This window comes from Oxyura jamaicensis, chromosome 2 (genome assembly GCF_011077185.1).
Source record: "Oxyura jamaicensis isolate SHBP4307 breed ruddy duck chromosome 2, BPBGC_Ojam_1.0, whole genome shotgun sequence".
NCBI lineage: Eukaryota > Metazoa > Chordata > Aves > Anseriformes > Anatidae > Oxyura > Oxyura jamaicensis.
The window spans coordinates 149,105,905-149,129,791 of record NC_048894.1 but is presented as its reverse complement, the minus strand read 5'-3'; the positions used below and the strand labels follow the sequence as shown (position 1 = coordinate 149,129,791).

Below are 23,887 nucleotides of genomic sequence, written 5' to 3'. Positions count from 1 at the left end.
AGACACAGTGACAGGATCGTGATGGACGGACATGTTCCTCTCTTGAGATACAACCACCACTGCTGAGGAAGAGACAACCAGCTTGTTGCTGTTGCGCCTTAGGATAGATACATGCATGTCGAGGTGGTAGTAGGGATGGCTGTGGGACCATTAAGCTCCCAATAACACTGTTGTATTGCATGATGTGTGGCCGGGTCTGGCCTGCAGTTACGGAGAAGGGTGGGCCTTCTGTAAGATATCTTCTCACAAAGTAGTTACTTCTGTCAAGGGCTCCATATTGGGCTAGATGGAGCACTCAATTCACCTTTGTGTCAGTTTCTGTGGTTTTGGTTAACAAAAGGAACATAAATTAGCTGAGGACTGTTGGGCTGAAAATAAGACAAAGATTCTGTTCTCCAGTTGCAAGGATGTCAAGTTCTGAGTCAATCTGTTGACATCAGTGCAGATAATCCAGAATTACCCCAGTGCAAAAGGGTGTCATTCAGATGGATTAGCTGGAATGGCTTCTTATGGGTTGAAAAATATGGTGTTACAGGATATGTTAGAGGTTCTGATGAAAGGGATCGTACAGTTCTTGGGAGTGTGGATGGGACACCATGATACTCTGTAATTACATTGATCAGATCCTCACTACTGCTATAGGAAAACCCAGGAGTTATTCCTTGAAGTACTATCTTATTTCACTTCCAATTATCTGTTCCATGGCAATTTTATATAACTGAATCCTACTTTGCCACATTGCATGACTAGACTGCTCTGAACGTCACCTAGATGATAGATTACTTGCTGTAGTTTGCAAACACACATCTGTGAGTTGTGCCCAGTGTACCTGACCCTTCCATGCCAAAGCTGGCAACTTGAGGGAAGCCCTCTGCTTTATGAAAACCTCCATTTGCCACCCCTGAAAGGCAGACAATGCATCATGTGCAGTTTGAAGTTACGGTTAAAATTACATGGGGAAAAAAAATATGACAGAAGTAGCTGTCATATTTTTAACAAAATTTGATGTCTGCGGATATGAAACCTGAGAACTTGCATAAGAGACCCACTCCACGGAGCGTTAGTTTAGTCCACAGAGCAGCTGCACGAAGGGGGCATTTTGCTGCTGCTCTGGCACTCCTTGCCTGGGGAATTGTGGCTGCAGGTTCCCGAGGGCCCCCTGGTGTTTTGCGCAATCTATCTTTAGAGAACTGCAAGTTCATTTCTGAGAAGGGCACTGGCTTTGAGCAGGGACTACCTCTAAACTGACAAACCACTTCCTGCAATCGTTAACTGAATTAAGAGCTTGCTGTCCCCTTCACTCCCCTGAAGAGACCCCCCTCCCCTTTACCACCACCCTTTGGCTTGGCATCAAGAAATATTGTAAAGACAAGAGGGTATGGAGGGCTGAAGTGACACTAACTCATAGGCCTCTTCCTCAAGCCTTCTACAAAGATCTCTAGTATCGTTCCCATTGCACCTTCTGCAGGAGCTAAAGTCATGTCATTTCCAGAGAGTTTTCTAATCCTGAGAAAGAAGGCAGCTCATATATCTCTGCATTTCTTTTTCATTTTTACCAGCACAGCCCTCCTCTGGAAAAAAGGATGTAATTTTTGGTCAAATTCTAAAAAGTAATAGAACACCTGCAGCTCCTGGGATGTTATTCCCTGTTAAAAATATTCCAGATCTGGTGTGTGTCACCTTCCATTATAGGAGGACATAGCAAAACCTTGCAATCATCAGTGTTAACCTTAATAGTATGCACTTGTGACCATTGAGAAAAAGAGCCACAAAACTACTCTAAATTCTTCTTTTTTTCAAATTCTCACTTGGTGATAATGGTGGATCTTTTGTTTTGGTTTTGTTTTTGTTTGTTTGTTTTTGTTTCTTATTTTTCTGTTCCCAGATTTGTGGTCTTGAATGTGTCCTCCTCACACTGGGTGATATTTACAAGTACTTACATAGTATGCATTTTTTTTTTTTTTTTTTTTTTTCTCTTTAGATTCCTGGTTCTACCTGTCTGAATGCATGTAGGCAGGCTTTCATGGTCTGTATTGAGCTGTATTTTGCAAAACAATTACAGAAATTGAAATGTTAGCTAAAAGTATTTTCCTAAAACTTTTCAATTATGGGCAAGGCAATTTATTAAAAAATGTTTTCTCTTGCATCACTGTGCTTCCAGCACCATTACTGGAGCCAATTGCTTCAATAAACGTGAAGCACACAAATAGTTTAAGTCTTTAAACACACCTTAGTACATGCACTTCTTCATTTTTATTAGGTAAGATCCATTAAAGCATGAACTTTGATCTACATCTTGAATGGTTTTGAAAGACATTCTTCCTGTTAACACACCTATCTCAAAACAAAAAGGCTTTGCATGTTTTCACACACAAATAAATATAAAGAAGAGTTTGTTTTTGCAATCAAATATTTTCTCTCAAAGGAATTATTTTGCTCCTCCTCTGTCACAAACATGATGCCAACAAGAATTAAGGAATAGCTAAATGGGAACATATGCTATATGTTAGTATCCAAAGACTGAGAAATGCATGGGGGACTGAATTGCCTAAGAAGACAAAATCAAGAATATCTACATATCTAGAAGAAGCCATTTGAATTAATCTTTAAACTTTGAAGGCCACTTTAAGGTTTTTGCAGTTTATACTGAGGAAATTGCCAGAGCTGAAACAGTATGTATAGAGGACCTTCCAAATGTTGCTAACTTCTGTCCCCAGAAGTGTTCAGAAAAGGAACTGGAAGCCTGTACTACAATTCTCTGTGCAGGGTGAGCAAGAACAAATTATCAGAGACAGGTTGTTGTCCCTCTCCAGTTGTAATGGGGACTCACAATGGTGTATTTCAGCTCCACAAGAAGATGGACTGAAATATATGTTCTCTATATTATTTTCAGGTGTTTTGATCCAATATTGCTTGAGTGTGCAAAACACCTAAAGGCAAGAAAAGCCTTTGAATGAACTCAAAACACAGAACCAGTGAAGGATTTTTCAGCAGATCATTTTTTTTTTTACGATTTTATTTTTCACTGTGAAGTGACATTTCTTTAAAACCAAAACTTTCCCTGGGAACACACCAGTTGGAACACAACTTGTCATTGTCATTGCTGACAAAGCTGCAAACTCCAGAGGTTTATAAAAGCTGAAATTGCATAGGAAATACATACAGGCACGTAGCTTGAATACAGGCTACAATATATACACCCCAGGAGGCTGGAGTGTATAGAGGCAGGCATATGGTCCCACCAAAAGCACTTGGAGTGTTTCCATCTTTCCTAATGGAAGCAAGACCAGTCCTTTAGTATGGAAATGCAAACAGGCAAATAGTGTGAGCCCAGGGGAGTTGCTCATTTGTTTGGCCATTGCTGTACATTTGTTGAATGCTTACTTTAGCTGCAATATTTCTTGTTTGGTAGGAAGTCCTTGATATCATGCGTATCATTTCTCATGCCTACATAAATTGGGGTTCATGCTATAAATGCACTGGTCCCTCTATAAACCTGGGGATGAGGGTCAGATCTTTTCATTGCTGTAATCAGAATGTAGAAAGCTTTTGGAGATACATAGATAAGATATGCTATGAACACATGCAGAACTGTGACATTTCACAGTTCGCACAGCTCTGACTGTGGATGTTTTTTGAGATATTTCATCAGTTAGTGCCTTTCTCCCATGTAAACTCACATGGGACCAATGGGCTGAGATTCACAGCCAGTCACTCCCACACATGCACCCTGGGGTACTGGGACCTCTTCTTCTCATGTCTGAGGAGAACTACTCATCACGCCTGGAGAGCATTTGCAGCAAGACTGGGCACAAGCTGGGTTCTGAATCCTTCACGAGGAGTACAAGAGTCACAGGTCCCCAAGGAGAGAACGACCACGAGTGAGACCTTGCAAACCCATGGCCATGACTCTGAGCAGGGAGCCTGGAGCTGGCACTAGGGAGCCCTTGCTCCACCAGCAGTGCCTGGGCTTAATGCAGTAATGCTTAACGCTGCCAGGTGTCACTTCTGGAAGGGAACATTGACAGAGACACTGAGGAAAATCAGGCCAGGTTGTCTCTGTAAGGACTTTCTGAACCCTGCCTCTTCAAATTAAACATTTATAGTCCCTTTTTGCTCTTTAAATTCTAACTTGCAGTTATTCCATTTGATACAGTTGTTCTCTAATGATATAATTTTCACCTAAGCACTTAGTTTTTTGTCTAATGGAAAAAGGATTCTATTAAACAGCTCTTAAATTATCTGACCTAGGTCTACAAATCTCATTCTCCAGAGGCAGACTAAGGTTAGACTAAACACAAGCGTGCTGGTCCTGTATCTGCATACTAACAGGAGATGGTATTTCTCACCCACTGATTGTAACTTAGAACTTTATTGTGGTAGAAAGGCTTTTGACTCCAATTCCTCTAAAAAAAGCACGTGCTGAAGAAGACAGACATTCAGTCTGCAAGGGACAGCTCAACTACCTGTGGATGGGCTTCTTTGGGCCACTGCAGTGAACAGCAGTGAATTTTGGGGAAGGTCCCTAGATCTCATCCACTCTTTTCAAAAGACAGACATAATTTCCATCCATCTTGGCCAGAGCCTGTACCCAGAGGCTGGCACCATACTGAAGTTACACCCCATCTTTCTCATGCCTTCAGCCATCCTTGGTACTCTGCTGCTTTGCCAAATTCCCCATTTTCTTTGCTTCCTCTCTCTGCCCCACACAACTTTTCTCTTAAGAAAGTTCAGCTTCCTAGTGTAAAGCAATAGAAACCAGGGCTCGAAGAGAATTCATGGGAGTGTCCATCCCAATGCCACGGAGAGACTCAGCTGTGCCTGCATTATATATGAAGAGCAGGAAGGGGCAGAGAGGCTGTAAGGCTGCAAGCCACTTTTGGCTTGGCTCTGATTAGTACCAGGCACAGGTGCGGAGCACCTCTTTGCTGTCAGATTTTCCACTCAGTGTATGTCCTTAATACAGGCAGAAACTATTTTTGGTTACAGCACAATCAGCTATCTTTATCAAGGGGTTTTCTACAATGCCCATCTGTATAGCAGCCAAGTACTTCCCAGACAGATTTAGTCTTCATGGACTGAATGAGAAAGCATTTCTCTGACAAATGATTTAAAAATAGTCTGAGTAGATTTATTAACACATTATAAAAACATAGGCAGCTGCAGCTAAGTATAAAGTCAGGTGGCAAAATGGCAGGATAAAAGCTGGTTAATGTTTTACAAGAGGTTTTCTAGACTAAAGAATCTCCTTTCAAAATTGATTTTTTTTTAGAGAATTGATGTCTTTGAAAAGTTTTCATGTGATTCACTTTTACAGGCCAGATACTTCTGCACTCTAACAGTAATAAACATCTTAAATTTGAGAGTCTAAGTTCAGTTTACTTGATTTTAGTCACTAATCTATGATTACTAAATTTCTCTAAGTAACATTTAAGCTAAGTTTACATTGTCTGCAGGAAGGTTTTCACTATTTAAATCAATTTAGAAATCTATTAAGTAAATCTGATGCAAGTTTAGTTATAGAAAATGTCTTAGCTAATAAATTTCTTGGGACTGGGTTGTATCTTTTCTGCATGCATGGATGAAACTCAAGTGCTCTCAAGGCTTCAGTGAATAAATAATAAATGATGCAAAATAGCTTTTTGATACATAATAATATCATAACTTTAAAATGTGTTTTCCCAGGACCAGAAATGAGTGTGTCCCTCTGGGAAGTTATTAAATACAAAGAAAAAAAAGAGCTATTTCTAGTGCTGGAAGCTGGTCAATGTATCTCTCGCTACACCCTGGTTCCTGGCAATCATTTACACTCATCTCTTACACCCTTTCAAAGGTGTTGTAAATTATTACCAGCTCAGTATGCTACACCCACCTTATCACAGGTGAAAATAAATTGCAAAGCAATGAAGAATCAGATCTGTGGTATCTGCATGTGTGGAAAGGCTGCTGCTTTATCATAACATATCTTTATCTTCACTTCATCATAACCTCATGTTTAATACTCTCAGCACCCTCTCAGCTGTTACTTGACCCTCTGTATTATATCAGAGGTCTGTTTTTCCCTTGTTGTGTCTCCTTAAACCCTTCTTGCTCAGAAAAATCTCTACTAAGACTGCAGAGTATAGCCAACATTACAGAAACAAAGTGAATAGAGTTTCTTAGTCTTGTTTCAATCATATGTATGTCAAATATACCTTAAAATGGCTTTATAATAAACCTAGATAACCATTTAAAAATGCCCATTTTTTCCACTATATGAAGAGTTGAAATGGAAGTAGATCTATTTATTTACTTATTTATTTGTTTGTTTATTTATTTATTCTTCCAGGTGTGATATAAAGCTTATGCTTGTTCCTCTCTTTCCCCTTCCTTCTGAAAGGGGAAATGTCTTTCTTTCAACAGATCTGGTATCCACCAAGCAGACTCCCCAGGTGATTTCTGTGTATCACTCAAATGCAAGGAGCAGTTTCTTAGTGTTGTACAGGGTTGCACTTGCTTCCCTGTTGTTAGCCATATCTCAGCCCCTGGGACATCCAAAAGACAAAGAGGCAGCTACTGGTCATCATCTTTGACAAATGAGACCTGTGACCAGGTCACACTGTTGTTCAGAAATGTTTCTTGTGGTATTTGCTAAGCCTTTGAAACAGTTCCTTTCACAAGTACTGAAAGAACCTTATCATGTTGGCAAATTTAAGTGACACAAAATTAGGAGATACAGAAAGTTCTCTAGCCAGCCCCAAATTCACTGCTTTATATGAACAAATTAGTTCTTAATGATGTGATCACAGACCCCTGAATCTCTAGGGGCCCCCATGGACAGTGTTTGTTTACCACTGGGAAGTTCAGCACAGTCAGCTTGGGAGGCTTTTGTCTCACATACAAGACCTGCACAAACCATCCTACAGGGGAAGCATTGCTCATTCTCCAAGAGATTTTCCATCATGGCAGCAGCCAAATGTTATGCCAACTCTAAAGAAAGTATTTTCTCACTGATGCCAAAAGATGAAGTCAAGATATTATTCCCATTTTTGGTGGCATGGAGAGATTCAATAGTCACTAATTACAGGCCATGGGTTTTCAGAGTCCTTGGCTTATTGGGTGTGTTTGGAGTATAGCTCCTTTCACCTCCATTTACAGCTGAGGCAGCAGCTGCTGCAAACCAGTTTTGTCTTCTGCACTGAATGATCATAGAAAAAGCTGGCTGAGGTCACTAAATTTTATAAAAGTGAATCCGTAAAGTCTGCAAAACGTGGCTGGGCATGTGATATTTATTTCAGCATGTATTTGCTTTGTAACCTAAATATTATTTCATCTTAGTGGGTACAGGGTTCATTCTTATCTTATATATTTGATACATTCAAAAATTTGGAAATATGACATGTAACATCATGTGGGAATCAGAACATGGTATCAGCTGGACCAGGCACTTTATATGTGCTGTGTAAAGCCCTGCCAAATGCATTAACAGGGTAACCCACAGCAGGAGCAGGTCCTCATCACCCCTGCTGTCTGTAAGGAAATGGAACATGTGGCCTGTAAGTGTCCCAGATGTTTGTCGAGAGCAGAGGAGTGAAGAGATGTGAAAAAGGAGAGGCTTAGACCATGGAGGGGAAGTGGTTTTAGGACAGAAGTACGGAGGATTTGGTGCTCAAGTGGAGAACTACAATTATTATTATTATTATTTTTTTTAAATGCAACAATAGTTCAGCAAAAAGGTATTGCTGGAAACAGCTTGCAAGGAAGGACAGGGGATCTTTGTGTGCTGTTCAAGCCACTGACATCAGTGCTGAGTTCCTCAACAGCTGGTTTTAACTTAGACATGCTGGGAGGGAGTGTGGTATATTTTATCTCGAGCTTCCTAAAGAGCCAATTACTTGAACAACTCCCACCACTCAGAAAAAATAGACATTTGTAATGAGGATTCACAGAGTCTCTAGCAATCCCCATGCTGGCCACTTCTGTCCTACATTTGTCTGAAGCATCTCACGAGTTTTAGCTCTGTTTTGCTCAGCATAGTACCTTCCCATACTTTATTCCTTACTTCTGTTGATTCTGGTTTTGATGTCAAGGGTTTGGGCTCGTTTTTTCCCCTCTTCTTTTTGTAATGGAAGCTGTAGGTCTGTCTTCCATTAGCGATCACCTCGTGGGAGGGAGGCTACTTCACAAGAGACTATTGTCCTCTGCTGTAATGGACTAGTCTGGTGTCCTGTGGCCCCATTAAATTCATGTTATCCACTATCACAGTAGATTTTTTTTTTCTTTCCATAAAAATGCTCTAGCATTTCACATTACTACCTAAAATAATCTGCCCGTCTGGGCTGAAAAGTTCTCTGCAGGTGGCAGCCCTGTTTGGAGGATACCGATCTGAAATTAAGGTCTTCATGACTTTTAAGCAGCCTTTAAAACAGTACATTTGTGATTTTCTCTCTCTCCCTCTCTTCCTTCCTTCCTCCCTTCCTTCTTTTTTCACAGTTTTTCAGAACAGAGTCATACCAACTGTGATCCATGACCCATTATTATTGCAACCAGTATGCTGTGGCTCACAAAGATGATTTTAGATGTGAGATTGTGTACTTGGTGGTTGTATTCTCTAATAATTATGTTTATGGATGAAAAAGGGTAATCTAGAATGAGTAGGTAGTTTTTCCTAGCACATACAAATAAATTAATATAAGTATTGGATTGTGGATTTGAAGTTTATGTTTAGCAGAAACCATAATTTTAAATTGATGTTAAGAGTCTTTCTGACTATTCTGATCTTTTTAAACTACCTCTTCTTTACAGCACTATTTAGAGCATTTTAATCTGCACAGTTTTCTTTATGGAATTTATCTATATCCTTGACATATTGAGTTTTCTTTTGTAATTTCCATATTTTAACATAGTTCTCTCTTCATTTGACTTTATATTTTTCTCTTTCTCTTCAGTCCTATTCTGATCTGCATTCTTCCAAAGACATTGTGATATGCTTCAGGTGGTCCTTCTCCCAGAGTAAATACAAACCTCATTTTTTAAATATTGTGCTTTATCTCAATTCATATGTCATTATGACGGGGGGTTCGTTTGTTTTGGTTTGGTTTTCAGACATATACTTATGATCTGCTATGCAGGTTGTCTGAATGTTGTTCCCATCCCTGGACCCCTTCCTTCTCCTTTCCTTTGGGAGCAACCCAGGGCAAAGATGGATGCAGAGGCTGTGGTGTTTTCAAGGCTGCAGCATGTTCTAAGACTGTGAGTTTGGTTAGGCCTCATGAAGGAACAGAAAAATCTCCCTAGAGACTCCAGGAAAAGCAGGGGAGGCCTGTGGGTAAGCATTGATCTCTCCATCCAAGGTGAGTTTTCTTAATTTAAAAAGGGAAGCTGCTACTCAAAGCAATTTATTTTATTTTATATATATATATTTTTTTTTGGGGGGGGGGTAGTATGCTTGCAGGAAGGGTCTGGGCAGTTCCCCTCTGCAGGATGGTGAGTCTCCCATCACACCTGCATGGCACCTCTTTAAGAGTGACTTGTCCCATCTGAACTGAGCATAGGTGGGTCAGGGTCTGTCTTCACGCTCTGTATCATAAATCAGGTATCACACTGATCTGTGCAGTAACACTCAAAGTAAAACTAACAAGGGTTCAGCCAGTGTTAGAGGTGAAGGTCTGTTCCATTTTGATAGTTCTTGAATCTCTCCCACAATAAATCATGCTTGCTTGTGTAGAGGTATTGTACTTTACACCAACTTTGGTAAATTCTGTCTTTTCAGCAGGCATTTGCAAAATTATTTTAGTTGTTACAAACTATAGTGGCTTTGTCTGAAGTCTAGAAATCAATTTGGTCTGTGTTCTCTTCCACGTTTTGTGAAGTCTTTCACGCTCTTTCCTTCAAACTTTTATATACAACCTGTTTTTTTTTTTTTTGTTTTTTTTTTTTTTTGAGCTTTTAATTTTCTTCAACTTGCTCCTTTGAGTAACTCAGTCCATTGAATGAGACCTGCTTTCCTTCAGAGCTTTCAATCTGCAAGTAATATTCTCCACTTATGCTGTAATTGTCTTTTCCAAATTGAAGTCAGAATATTTTCTGCAATCTTGCTCTTGGTTTTGGCTCTCCATTATATTTTTTATCTCAAATTAAGGATTCTATAAGCCCTCCAAATGACAGAGTTGACTCAACAGTCACAACTCTGTTCTCAAAGCCTTAACAGCCTTTTTTCTCATCTTTTTGAGTTCTCATATATGTAGTCACCATCATAAGGTCTTTCAAAAATTTTATTCTCTCTAGAATGATGACTTTTTTCAGATGTCTTGATTATCTGATCGCTAGCTTGGTCTTCATTTACATGCACGTTATCAAATAAGGTATGTGTTTTTCTAATGAAAAGGCTGCCTTTAGTCACCCTTTCTGGTGTCTTTGCTTGCCTTCATGAAGGGGCAGTCTTCTAGCTTGATCCAATCACTTAGTGGGGGTTGAGAGCATTTTGGGGCCTTCTCAGCTCTGTGTCCTTTGCTCTGTTTTTGTTTTGTTTTGTTCTCTGTTTCTAGGTACAACTCATTTGTAATTACCTCCACCTACAGTACTATTTAGAGTTGCAAATTCAGCATATTGAATGTTTGTTCCCAGAATTTTCTAAAGAAAATGACAGAAATCTGCCAGTACCAAGAGAAGGGTTTTCCTGTATGGCTTTTGTTTGTTTGTTTGTTTGTATTTTTACTCCTTATTTGCAAAGTGTTGGTCTGTTTTTTCAGTTTTTCATTGATTAATCTGACATAGTATAAGTTTTGTGAAGGTGGTGAGCACTTGAAAAAGATTTTAGAGCGGGTGTTATAAGGCAACTGAAGTGTGCTTCCAGCCCATGATAAAGGGCACCTCTCCTACAGAGAAAGCATGATGCTTTGCTGTTCTTGTGGAAGTGTCAATGACAAACATATTGATCACCATCCTTTTTTATTTTATTTTATTTTATTTTTGAGCTAACCCCATAACTCTGCCTGGTCTGTCTGCAGTCGATGGATATGGAGGGGCCAGGTGATTCTGCTAGGGTTAGGGTGAACCCATTTGAAGGTCACTGTAAATTTAGTGTTCTCTTCTGAGTGTTTGGTGTTTGCTTCTTTATTCAACTCTGAGAAGGCGTAAGGTGGAGAGAATGAAATGTTCTCAGTCAAATAACTGTGTAGCAGGGTAAGGAGGTTGTGAGAGTTCAGACTCATTTTGAGATGTATGCACAATGCTTTTCTAATACTGTAAATAAGTAACAGATCATGTGAAAAACTCACATGGCTACAGCTGGCTGGAAACCAAAGGTGCTGATCATACACAAGTAAAGTGAGCAAGGGTCACACATATACATGTTAACATAGAGGCTGCTTTAGGATAAATCTGGAGTTGGTTCAGTGTGGAACCCTGCTTGCTTCTAAATTTGGACAAATAGGATAAAGAAGGCTGTGGATCAATGGCATTTCACTCACTGAAACTAATGAGTTCTTCCTATCTCCACCCTAACCACAGGATCTCAGGAGATGAGGACATGAATTTAAGCCTAAGGAAGGTCTGAAGAGGAAATGGATTTGTTAAGTGGAACTAAATGCCAGGACAGAAGCTCCCATTTGGAGTTAAGGTGACCTTAATTCACATTTGTTTGACTAGCTCTGAGTACACTAACCGCTGGCTCTCCTGCGGGTAAGGACGTCCAGGTTCAGCTGTTTCTTAAGGAGTAACATATTGAGAATATGAGGTAATTCCAAGTTCCCTTTTAAACAGCTGGAGTTGTACATTAATTACAGCTCTCCATAAACATACTTTCTTCGTAGTTCAACAAGAACAAAGAACAGCTGCACTGTTGTTAGTAGCAGTGTGAGTGTGCATCCACCTCCAGAGACTTCCTCCTCCCAGGCCTTTACACATATTCTAGCTGAGCTTTTCCAGTTTGCTTAAGACTTTCCAACAGCATACAACTTTCTCAAGATGGCTCTGTTCAGCTCTCAGTAGCACTGCTGTATCAGCAAGCAACAGTGTAAATAAAAGTAGTTTCTAGATGAAAATTGCACTTTTACTTCCCACTAGACTCTGGCCACATGAAGTGAGCCCTGGGGTTGTGCAACTCATTTCCTTGCCCTCAGCATTCTGCTCTGCACTGCGGTGGTGGCTCATTGAAGTATGCTCATCTTACCTTGGGAAGAAGCTCTCTGAGATTTATGTTGAAACTTTGGATTATGCCTTATCTCTGATGAGAGGGGGTGTCTGATGGTGTTTTGCAGCAGTCTCAGATGAAGTAGGCTATCACATTGTGCTGGCCAATCTTAACAAGTGCTCAAAACCCTCTAGGCTGTCCGCGTCAGTAAGTCCCTCTGTGCCTATGTAGGAGAATGGCCTCTGTTTTACCTTTTATCTGCTGGTTTTAACCTTAACCTCTGCTTGCCATGACAGATCTCTCTAGCAGATGTGTCTCTGTAAATCTAAGTTTGGCACAAGGGAAGTATTACCTTCATTGTCACAGGTGAGGTCACGTCCCCTGGTATTGACTAGGAACCAGCCTGCTCTTCCTTTCCAGCAATGGTACAGGAAGCTGGAGGAAACAAATTCGAGCAGACATGTTTGACCAACATCTGTGCTGGGGAAAACTTGGAACTTCCATTCCTCTGGAAAGTCTGATGTTTGCTTTGAGGTGATGTGATGACGAATGTGATGACAAAGTAGCAAAGTAATTAATTGCAGTATATATATGTGACACTGACCTAAGGGAGATCAGCTGGTCATTCTTACTGGTTTTAACATCTAGATTGAAAAGTGTCCATACCTTTCAGCTTTTTTTTTTTTCTTTTTTTCTTTTTTTCTTTTTTTCTTTTTTTCTTGTATTGTGATATGTGAGCAGTGGTAATATGGTATATCATTCTGAAAAAATTCTCTTATGAAATTTTAAGTTTTTTTTTTTTTTTTTTTATTTTCCCTACAATTATTTTTCAATAAACTTTTTAATTTTACCCGCAGGAAAAACTGATTGAATTTTGTATAATTACAAGTTAATTTGTTTGGTTTTTACACTTTTCCTTCCCTGAATTAAAGCTCCCAAATCCAGATTGTTTTGACAAAAAATTGCCAGTATATTCCAATCTTAGAAAAATGTCATAGTAACTGCAAAATGTTGAAAAGTTTTGGTGTAGACAATACCATCACTAAAACAGAATGCACCAGTCTTTGCACTATCAAAGAGTCTTTTTAATGCTGTTGTTTAGTGTAGTTTACAATCAATGACATGATCATATATATAAAAAAATTCCAAATAAAAATGTTTTGAGCTATTAAACTCTATCAACTTTATGTGTTTGCACACTCACTACTATCAGAAGATATAAATCTAAGTTAAGTCAAGTGAGGTAAGGCTCTGGTCTCTGGGGAATAACAGAGGAGATTCTGGGAGGGGGAGAGTGATTTAGCAGGAGCATTCTTCCTGCACTGACTGGCACTGAAAGTATAAACCTGATGGAGTTCCCAGCTAACATACCAGAGATAAAAAAGAGCTCTGACTATTCATGTTTATGGAAGATCTCTTTGCATTATTCAGAAGAACAGATACGTCAAGTTTCTGCATCCTGGCTAAGTTGTAGTATGTATTATCCTCCCATAGACATGCCTCTTTTGCCAAGAGAAGATGGGTGCTCTGCTTCACATCTGCAACTTTATCTTTTACTTTATTTGTGTAGGGGCATGCACAGCAAGAGCCATGTGAGAAGCAAAGATCGTCCATTTTGATGACGGGTCTGTGAGGACATGTCATACATCTTAGAAAGAAGGTCCCATAGATGTGTGTCAGGAAAATCTGAATGTCATAGATTGCACATTAGCGGAGACATCAGGAAGGCCAGGTTATCTTCTCTACTTTTTTCTCTAAAGGTACTAGGTAGGGTGAAATTGTAGATGCTATTGGACATCCTACCCAGATTATTAATAAATTTTAACACTTCTTGGGCCTCAAATCAAGCATCTGATTGTCCAAATGTTATCTACTGTACATAGGTTTTGATGTCTTTTGCTGTTTATCTTTGTTCCTTTCTACATTAAGATGGACTTCATTGAACAGAAGAGCTGGTGATGTTGCATGTATTTATGTCTGGGTAAAAACATCGTGTTCACTGACTATAGTATCCTGCAAGCTTTTCCTAAACTATACACTGTACTTCTGTAGTTATCATGTAGTCCTTGATCACTGGATGGTGGTATGATTTACATCATTATGTATGTAATTTGTATGAGCAGTGAAGTTTAGATGGAACAGGTTGTATGTAAGCAAGTGCGTACAGAAAGAGATAAGGCCCTTTGCATCTGGATTATGACCCTATGTATGTGTGAAGCTGTAGTGAGATGTGAGGGATGCTGAATAACACCACTGCTTTCAGTCCATCAATTTGCTTTGAAGATCCCTGAGGCACTGGAAGGTCTGTGGAACAGGCATATCCCTGTTCCTGAGGAACAACAGTCAGTCGCACACTGCTTGTGGCCCTATGGGGGAGCTGAGCTCTGTGAATAGGAAACCAGGCTTTATTCTTTCCTGTGGCACAGATTTAATTTTTGATCTTAGACACTAAAAATGAAAGCACAATAGGACCTCTCTTTGTTTTCAGACAGACTGGATAAACCCATAACCAATTTATTTTACTTGCATTGTCAGAATGGTGTGAGTCTTAAGCAAATAGAATCAGGATTATGCTTCCTGTAGGTAAAATTAGCTGTCCCTGGAGGACCACCTGAGAGTGAAGATCAAGTTCTGTGTTTGCAAATCTGGGAAAATCTGCCCTCAGAATCTTTCAGATCTTCTCATGAGGAATTATAATGAAATACAAAAGATGTGTTAGAAGTAAGAGGTGGAAAGAGAAATATAGAATACTCAAAAAAATGATATATTAAAAACAAACAAACAAACAAAAACTAAATGAAATCATTATACACAAGTGATGTTTTCTTTAGTTTTACTGTCAGTATGAAATCATCAAGAGTTCATGCCAATCTTTCAGTCTATTGTGTCTGTCCAGTGAATAATATTTATCTTGGGTGATTAATGGAGGTGAATAAAGATAAACCACAGGAGCACATATATTTTCTTGGTTATGGCTCATAAAAGAATGCACTTGAAAAAATGATTTTCAGATATTCCAAAGAATAAAAAAATCCTTTGCAAAACCAACTGAAATTGAAAGCATATCGGGGTGAATCCATTTTAGTCTTTCATTTCCCAACTGTTTCCCAACCTTACCTTTTTTTTTGTTTGTTTGTTTCTTTTTAAAATTTTCTTTCCTGTTTCTTTTTAATTCACATTAACACAATTTCACTGGCTGGTTTGGTGAGAACTGAATTGTCCCTCACTCTCTGCAATCCCTCCAGTAATCAGCAGGGGCTCCTCTTGGGCTGTGACTAACTTCTCTCTCTGCTCTCTTCCCTCCCCATGTGTTTCCACACTTGCTACCTGTTGTACATCATGTAATAATAGAGAAATTTTATTAATGTAATTTTATATTGAAAAATTCTCTCCAGTTTTCCCTTAACTAACCATCCACAAAGGGGAATGGCTGTATCACTATAGATGTGTTGTCAAAGGACATGTTCTGTGTTCAAAAAGCCAGGCACTGAAGGAGCAGCAGTACCACGTTTGGGTGATTATGGCCACTGATGGATGTGGACAGACTTTGTTGTAGTTTTGTTACAGCTGCAAACAATGCATGACAAATTACAGATCTTGCTAGGAAAACATATAGGTAGCTTCTCTTGATGATGTATTGTATCATCACAAATGTTAAGCTGAATTTAGCTCATCTTGAATCTAATACTCTTGGTTGTATGCAATCTGTTCGGTGTTACTTCCATTGAGTCCAAGGATATTTAGATTCAGCTCTCAGCCTCTGCACTCCACTGGGAGCTGAGAAGTTTGGTCCAGATAAAATGAGTGGTGTATCTGATTTTGGTGACCAAGGTGGCTCATGACAGAGTGACCCAAATATCAAGGGTGACAGAAAGAGATAGGAATAGCTCCATTCTACTGGCAAGTTTAGCTAATTGGTTATACACATATGTTACTGATATATAGATAGCCTGGAGAAAATAAATTGCAAAAATGCAAGACCAATTCAAATGAATTTGGACAGTAGTTAAATCATGTAATTAATTTGGCTGAGGTTTAGGAGAGAGACAGCTTTCAGAAGAAATCTGAAGGAGATGGAGGAGGTAAGACTTTAACTAGATTATGTTGAATTATTTGTTTCATTACTGAAAATGTAAGAGGATAAATTATTTACTCATGTATTTTCCAGCAGACAAAAAATATAATAATAATAAATAAATAAAAGAACAAATACAGTAACAAGAAACATTCCTGGAAGGCTGTAATGATTTATCATGAAGAAAATAAGACACTGAGAGCAGTGGCTGTAAACACAGTTGTGGATAAGATATACAATAGAAACTCATGGGATCCTTTTTCCATCTTGTTACAGTAATATGAAGAGCAATAAAGCAATAATCAGTGTTGGCTCAATCCTTCCTAGCTTCTAGTAACACAATAACCTTGATTTTTGAGGGGAGTAGGGGAAAGCAAATTCTTAGAAAACAGCATTCATGTGGTCTTCCTTTCACTTGGCCTTTCCATCTTTCACAAAGACTCAAATCAGTGCAGTTTTTAAGAGTGGTTGTCTGCAGACAAGCTGGCTGGCTGTAGACTTCTGTGACAGTCCTTGGAGATGTGTCAATGAAGTCAATAGAGTTCAAGGTGAGATTTGTCTCAACAGATTTGGAGGGTCTAACTAGGCTGAGGTGTATTGCACCCTAAAGAGCATATAGTGTGTTGATCATCTCTCCATCAGATTTGCAGGTAGCCCTGGACAATGTGCTCAGGAGTATGTCTACACCATAAGAAATGGCATTTAACACCATGACTCCTAGTTCTTGTAGCCCAATAGCCGTTTTGGAGAATGCCTTGTGCTCTTTGGAGGATGTCCAGTCTGCCAGATTGGACCTGGAAATCTTTTCTGGATGAGCATCAGTGAAACCTTTGGATAAAATTCTTGTTTGCTTAACGATTCCCTATTTTTTACTCTTTTTGTGAGGTTGTGATTTCATTCCATGTCAGATGTTACTCCAATAAGTAAGTTCCAGATGCTACCTAGGGCAAAAATAGTGGAGACTTTAATGACACCATCTAAAAATGGGATTTAATTGCATAAAGTAGTTTTAGTAATCCAGGTTTGTACATCTAGTATCAGCTCATCTGAATGAAACCAATGAGATTAATTCTGGCTTGCTTAGCCTGAGTGCTGTATGGGCCAAAAGCAAAGAGCATCCTCTACGGGTGCGGGAAGAGAGCTTGAAACATGGTTGTGCTCATACATCTTGATTATCATCGGTGATGAATCTCACCATGCACCCTGTTTATGCATCAGAGTATCCAGAACTAGCTTTGCACACCCTCACCTGTGTTTCTTGAGACCTGACCTGTGCCAGAAAGAGCTTAGCACCATAGATGTTCAACATGGGAAAAGACAGTGGGAATAAGAAGCACAACCAGAAGCAACATTGCCAAATTAGACCTACTTCACTGCTACAGTCAGCTGTTATGTGGCTGTTTCTGTTTGTGATTTCTGGCAGGTCATTGTCATGACTTCTACAATACCTTCCATACTATGGCTCTTTTGTGGACGTGAGTTCAAAACAGTTTGGAGTAGGTTTTGTCTCTTGAAGAGTTCACCTTCAGTTCTGTTCATGACTTTTAGACACTACAGCTATGCAGATAATATCTAGTTAATAAAAGCAATCCCAGTTGTTGAGGTTATTGAAATGAATGCAAAATCATTGTATCCTCTGTTCATATGAGACTTGCAGTATGCCGGAACTATAAATATAAATTACCAAGTAGAGATATGTTTTGAGTATTGCTGTTGAGGCATCAGCCATGCTATTCTCCTGACAGGCAATGGGCTCTGCATGGCTAATTCCCTGAGAAATGGAAGGACAATATTCTACATTAATAGTAGAGAGAAAGAAAACATTTGCACGCTTTGTAGGTGAAGGTAATCGGCTTTGCTCAATCTATTGCACTTAAATGATTTCTGTGTCTAGCATGCAGAGCAAAAAAGCCATTTCACAGCTCTTCATGAAAAGTGGCCAATCATTACCTCAGCCCTTGGGATTGCCTGTGATAACATTAATCATGATGAATTGGTGTGGCATCTGTGGGGCTATAATATGTAGCTCTTTGAGAATCCCATTCAGTTGTGCTTTCAGAGTACTGCGGACTAGGTTATATTTTTGTCTTCATCCCCAGATAACTTTTACCAGTCACTAACACTACTGTATTCACAATAGCACCTCAGCTGAATATTTGCTACAGTGAGTAGGATGGATTTTTGCTTTTGTAAGGTCAGAACAATGAACTCACCTCTTCTGACATAAACTGACTTATCTAAGCAAGCTCCAAAATATATGATGACTGCAGAAATTAGAATCCTGAAGTAATCTTTAAAATCTTACAAGTGAGATGTTTGCTCAAGAGAGAGAGGAAGAGAGAGAGAAAGAGAGAGAGATCAAGGGAAAAACTTATCTCTTCCTGTGTGATTGATCTTTTTCTCTTGTGCTTGCCCTCTGACCTGCAATAAATCATTTTAGAGTGTGTCAAGAAAATCTCTTCAATAGCTTTTGAGCTCAGAGGAGAACTGTTTTGTCTCTCAAAGTATTATCATACAAAACCTCCCAAAATTGCAGCTTTTCTGTTATATTTCCCACCTCCAGTGAAGTTATGGAGGTTTTCTTCCAAATTGATGTGAGTTGATAGTGTCTAATGAATGTTGTCATCTGAAATACATACACGATTTTAATGCTGGAGCAGCTATATAGAAGAAGCCTCAAATTTCCTTTAGAATGCAGAATCTAGCAGGAAAGAGGCACACTGGAGAACCTGTAGCCCTGGTTTAAGAAGTTGGGTAGTTGAGTGTTCATCTGAAAATATAAGTATTTTTAAAATAGTTCCCTATTTGAAAAAAAAAAAAGAAAAAAAAGAAAAAAAAAGTAAGAAAGAAAGAAAGAAAGAAAGAAAGAAAGAAAGAAAGAAAAAAGAAAGAAAACAGAAAGAAAGAAAGAAGAAAGAAAGAAAAGAAATATAAGGATGATGCTGAAACTGTTGCCACACTTGGTCTCAGGAGGCAGGAATGAGTATGAAACCTGACTCTCCTCTGACCTGTTTTCAAGTGGTCTGATACTTCATGGTCATTTTCATGGTAAGTTGATTGCGGTTCTTCAGCATAGAAAACCGCTGTGTTTGCAAAACCACCTGAGCAACATCACAGCCTTGCTGTGAAAATGATATGCAGTACCTCCACTGGGAAGGAGGGTAATGACTTCCAACACCTGTTGGCCTCATAAAACGTGAATTCAGTGGCCTTTGTTGAATGCATCCTTCACAACTCATCCATTTGATGAAGAATTTGGAGGTGGCTAATGCCTCCTACAATGACAAAAACTTGAAAAGGGCAACTAAGGGAAGCTGAATCAGCTCCAATTAAAATTTTGTTGGAAGTTACCATTATTATGTTGTTATTAAACATATGTTAGGACATTTGGAATGGGCTTCCTGTGGGTAAATATAGGAGTCTAAAACACAGATATCTACACCTGGTCTAGTAAACACACACTTTTGGTGGCCATTGGAGACCAGTGAAAAAATTGGTGCATACAGTCTAAAAGTGTCATCCTGAGAATATCTTAAAAGTGTCTATTTCTTTCTGTGGGCTTTTTATTTATTTATTTATTTATTTATTTATTTTTCTGCAGCTCTCAGAGATTAGCTCAGAGACAGATGTCAATATTTCAGATGTCTGATGTTAGGAGAGATGAATCCCTAGGGATCCAAAGCAATTTTTCAGACATTTTAAAAGCATAATTCTCAGTCTAAATACACTAATAAATTCAGTAGGTTTTAGATACTGACTTGTAATATTTTACTTATATATGTCAGTTTATTATATGCTATGTATTACATAAATTTGTGAAATTGCACTACCATTTAAATTCAATTTCTTGTGGTTTTGCTATTTACAACCCTCGCCCCTTGCTTCAAAGAGGCCCCTCACATCTTTACAGTAAAGCAGCCCAGAAAAGTCATTATGTAACTCCGATACCCTCCTAATCAGTTGGGCTCTGGCTGGGTGGGTAACCCAAAAGGCAGCGAGAATCTCCCGTACCTACGGCTTGTCCAGCTTCCTGTTCTCAGAACTATCGACCACAAGAAACTCCTGTGGTTACTAACAGAAGAAACAAGTTCCCTCCAATCTTCCAGTGCACCTTGTCAGTTGTGGTTTGTGAGAATTACACTGTGCTCTTATCCAAGGCAGTCAGGACCGATGCAGGCACATTTCATACTGCGAATTTGGGGTGCTCAACCTATGGCTTCAAACTTTCCGGCACAGTGGCTCCTTTCTGTGGGAAATTGTTCAAAGTATTCCCACAAAGAAAACCATTGCCTTGTGAAAACTACCTGCGCACAATCACAACCACTCTGTGGGAATGAAACATAGCTTCCCTTGAGATTTTTTTATTATTTGTTTCTTTGCTAGTGTGCAAGATGGTAGTCTGTGATGGAGATCTTGGCACCTTCTTCCATTTAACACTTTTTGGGGGAAAAAAAAAAAAAAAAAGAAAAAAAAAAAGAGCAGCCTCTCTACATTTATATTATTGCTCTGATATTATATTTGTTGTGAGAAGGATAAGCAACGAACTGGTTAATGACAGTGAGGTGGGAATTGGGTGATATGAAATGACATGTTTCCTAATTAACCACTAATAGCAATTAAAAATGCTGCCAGCTTCTTGTATTATAACACAGCTGCAGCAGGAAAACCTTTGTAGTGTAGTTGGTGTCTCACTCTTTCAATTTCCTTGAGGCCTTTATGTACATTTGTTTCTCAATCTGACTCCAAAGTTCAGGCCTTGCAAAACATCCTCCTTTTCTCAAAGTTGCCCTGTGATCTGTCAGTGCATCTCTCACATTGCAGCTTTGTCCTGTGACTGCTTGGCTGTGATCCTGGTGGGATTACACCAGCCTTGAATGGGCATGTTTCCCCTGGTTGCTCCTGGCTATTCTGCAATAGCACCACTCAGCTCCATCAAGGAAATAACTGCAATTTTCTCTTCCCTAATGAATTTCATAATGTAATCAGTGGCAGGCCATGGCTGAGAATGAAACTAAAACTTGATGTAATGGTCAGGCAAGAAATTTGACTTGGAGCTTTGTTTTGACTGGGTCCCAAATGAAGAGAGGCATTGCTGACAGCTCTGTGTATGCTCTGTGGATGCTGATGGCTCCAGAGGCAATAAAAATGTTCACAGTTTTTTGGTTTTGTCTTGTTTTCATTACCACTGTAATGTTGCTCCTTTCTGTGAATTTTGGGTTGCCAGCTAATGACTTGGTTCCAGGGGCAGGAATGGCCTTTAGCTCCCTGCAGAGATTAATTAAAGAAAATACAATAAAATCACACTGAGATTTATTTTGTGGAGTCTTGGCCTTCACTGGGTGCTGGGAGCAGACAGCTGAGAGCAGGTAGAAAGCTGAAGATGTTACCAGGCACCTGGGAAATCCCAGGAACATTCAGGTTTTGAGTATACTTAGGATGCAGAATATACATTATTTGGTTGTACAGCATCAGGGACTACTAACTGGTGGAGGGCCACCATGCTTTACCCGCACAAGGGTACACCTCCACTTAATTTTTGTACTCTTCAGCATGACCCAGTTAAGAATTGACCTAGCAGGGTGAGCACATGAAATGACTGAGTGCTGACAAGCCTGGCTCCTGCTCCCTTCCCTACTTCCCAATCTGCCAGGCAAATTTGGCATCAGCTGAACATTTAAGCCAGGCAGAGGCAAAATTTGGCTTAGCCCTGTATGTCTTTTGCCAGTCCAGGACTTTCAAGCCAAACATCTGTGGGAATCTGGTGACACACAAAGTCCAGTTCCAGGGGGATTTAATGAAAGAAGCAATTTGGCCTAAACAACACATGGGCATGGGAGATATCAGAACAATGCTGTATCAAGAACAGGCCACACTAGCAATATGGTGTCAGAATGGCATGACTATTCACAGAATCACAGAATGGCTGAGGTTGGAAGGGACCTCTGAAGATCATCTAGTTCAACCCCCTTGCAGAGCAGGATCACCCAGAGGACCTTGCACAGAATAGAATCCAGTTGGGTTTTGGATATCTCCAGAGAAGGAGATTCCACAGCCTCTCTGGGCAGCCTGTTCCAGTGCTCTGTCACCTCACAGTAAAGAAGTGCCCTCTCATATTCAGCCAGAAATTCCTGTTCTTAAATGTTTTCCTTCAACACATCAGCCCAAGCACAAGCCATGTTCCACTATAAGTGCTGCAGCTCCTTTAATGTCCCTTCGTGAGCCTAGACCTGGCTGTGACTCACTCTGATCATTGTAATACTGATTTCCCAGATGGATGGAAGAGAATAACTGTCTGGGAGCCCTCTCAAATTGCAACCAGAACAAAAGCCACTCGTAGTTTTATTGTTCTCAGATGTGGCAGCCGTCACTGTGCCAACCTTTCCCCATGAAGAGCCCGGTCCAGACGTGTGGTTCCTTCCCCCAAGCTGGTATCTTAGGAGCCAGAGCAACGAGAGCCATCTGGAAAGGTAGCTGGAGTTCCTCCTCTCTGCGGGAGCTGCTTTCACACAGCTGAGGGTGGAGGTGAGCTTTCTTGATGGGCTTTTTGCTGGCTCATGCTGATAAGCACAATCCCACACTTCTGGAGAGCTTCGGAGGGTCAGGGAGGGCTGGAATACTTTAGCTGAAGTGCACACAAGGCTTCACAGAGTCATTTGTTACAACTGCTGTTCCACTGCCAAAATCTCTACTATGGTCATTTGGCACCTGTCCGTGGAGTCAAGCACAACCGTGCCAATTGCCACCAACAGAGACTTGGCCCTCTCTGCTGGAAAATCCCAGCCTTCCAGGATATGCTTATCTTACTAGAGCTATTTTATTTTGTCTGCAGCAAAGCTGGACCAGTGATTTGGCATTTCTAGGCTGGGCTTTTAAAAACACTTATAAATGTTGAGGAGCTGTCATTGCCACAGTGGGCCCAGCTCCACAGCCCGCCTAGGAGAGCACTTTTTCTGCAGAGAAGACAAACAGCCCTCAACGGTGCTGACCCCTCTGGTGATCAGGACCCATAAAGAGGCAAATCTGCCCTGCTTCTTGTTATAATACCTTTTTTGGGGGGGCATGTCTAACCTGCTACCTGCCACGTCCATGTCCCATGGCTCAATCTTTTGGGAATATCTGTAAACTCCAGTGCTGTGCTGACCTCCTTTCCTCCCCTTTGGTTGGGATGCTCTGATGCTGTGCCCATTGGGATGTGGTTCCTCCTTCTAGATGGTGACTTACTGCCCTAGTTACACCATAGGTAACACAGTATATGGGCCTCCACACAGGGAAAACCTTATGAAGCTGCTGATATGCACAAACTATTTCTGGTTGGGTCCCAAGCAGACTGCTAGATAGACTAAACTCAAAGATGGTCCATACAACAGTATGGGAAGGTAGACACTCAACATGAGGCAGAATTAACAAACTGTTTCTTTTAAACTATGGAGGTTATGATATGATTTCTTTTGCTTATGAAATGAAAAGTAAATATTAATACTAGCCACTGTTCTGGACCTTGATATTTTGCTTCAGTGATCAGAGAAATGTATTATTATTATTATGACCTTTGCAGTGCCTTCAGTTCAGAAGAAAGGAAGGATGTTCTCACATTTTTCATAGTTCAGTGGTCTCAACCAGGCAAGGGTAACACTATGAATGCAGTTTGCCCTGAAGCTCTGTTTTTTTTTTTTTTTTTTTTTTTTTTTTTTTTTTTTTTT

The 23,887-nt window shown here is 39.9% G+C and overlaps 1 long non-coding RNA gene across 5 annotated transcripts in view; it reads left to right on the top strand.

Annotated features, from left to right (window-relative positions):
• The first annotated feature begins 9,089 nt into the window (after positions 1 to 9,089).
• The window catches only part of LOC118162863, a 57,165-nt gene continuing 42,367 nt past the window's right edge, over positions 9,090 to 23,887 (top strand). The window contains exon 1 of one of the 5 annotated variants that reach the window (XR_004748676.1): positions 9,090 to 9,307. This is a non-coding gene — a long non-coding RNA (uncharacterized LOC118162863). Of the gene's footprint in view, positions 9,308 to 15,556; positions 16,195 to 22,546; positions 22,710 to 22,776; positions 23,428 to 23,887 lie in introns of those variants that run through there. The other 4 variants (XR_004748675.1, XR_004748674.1, XR_004748677.1 and 1 more) reach the window with 4 other exon arrangements.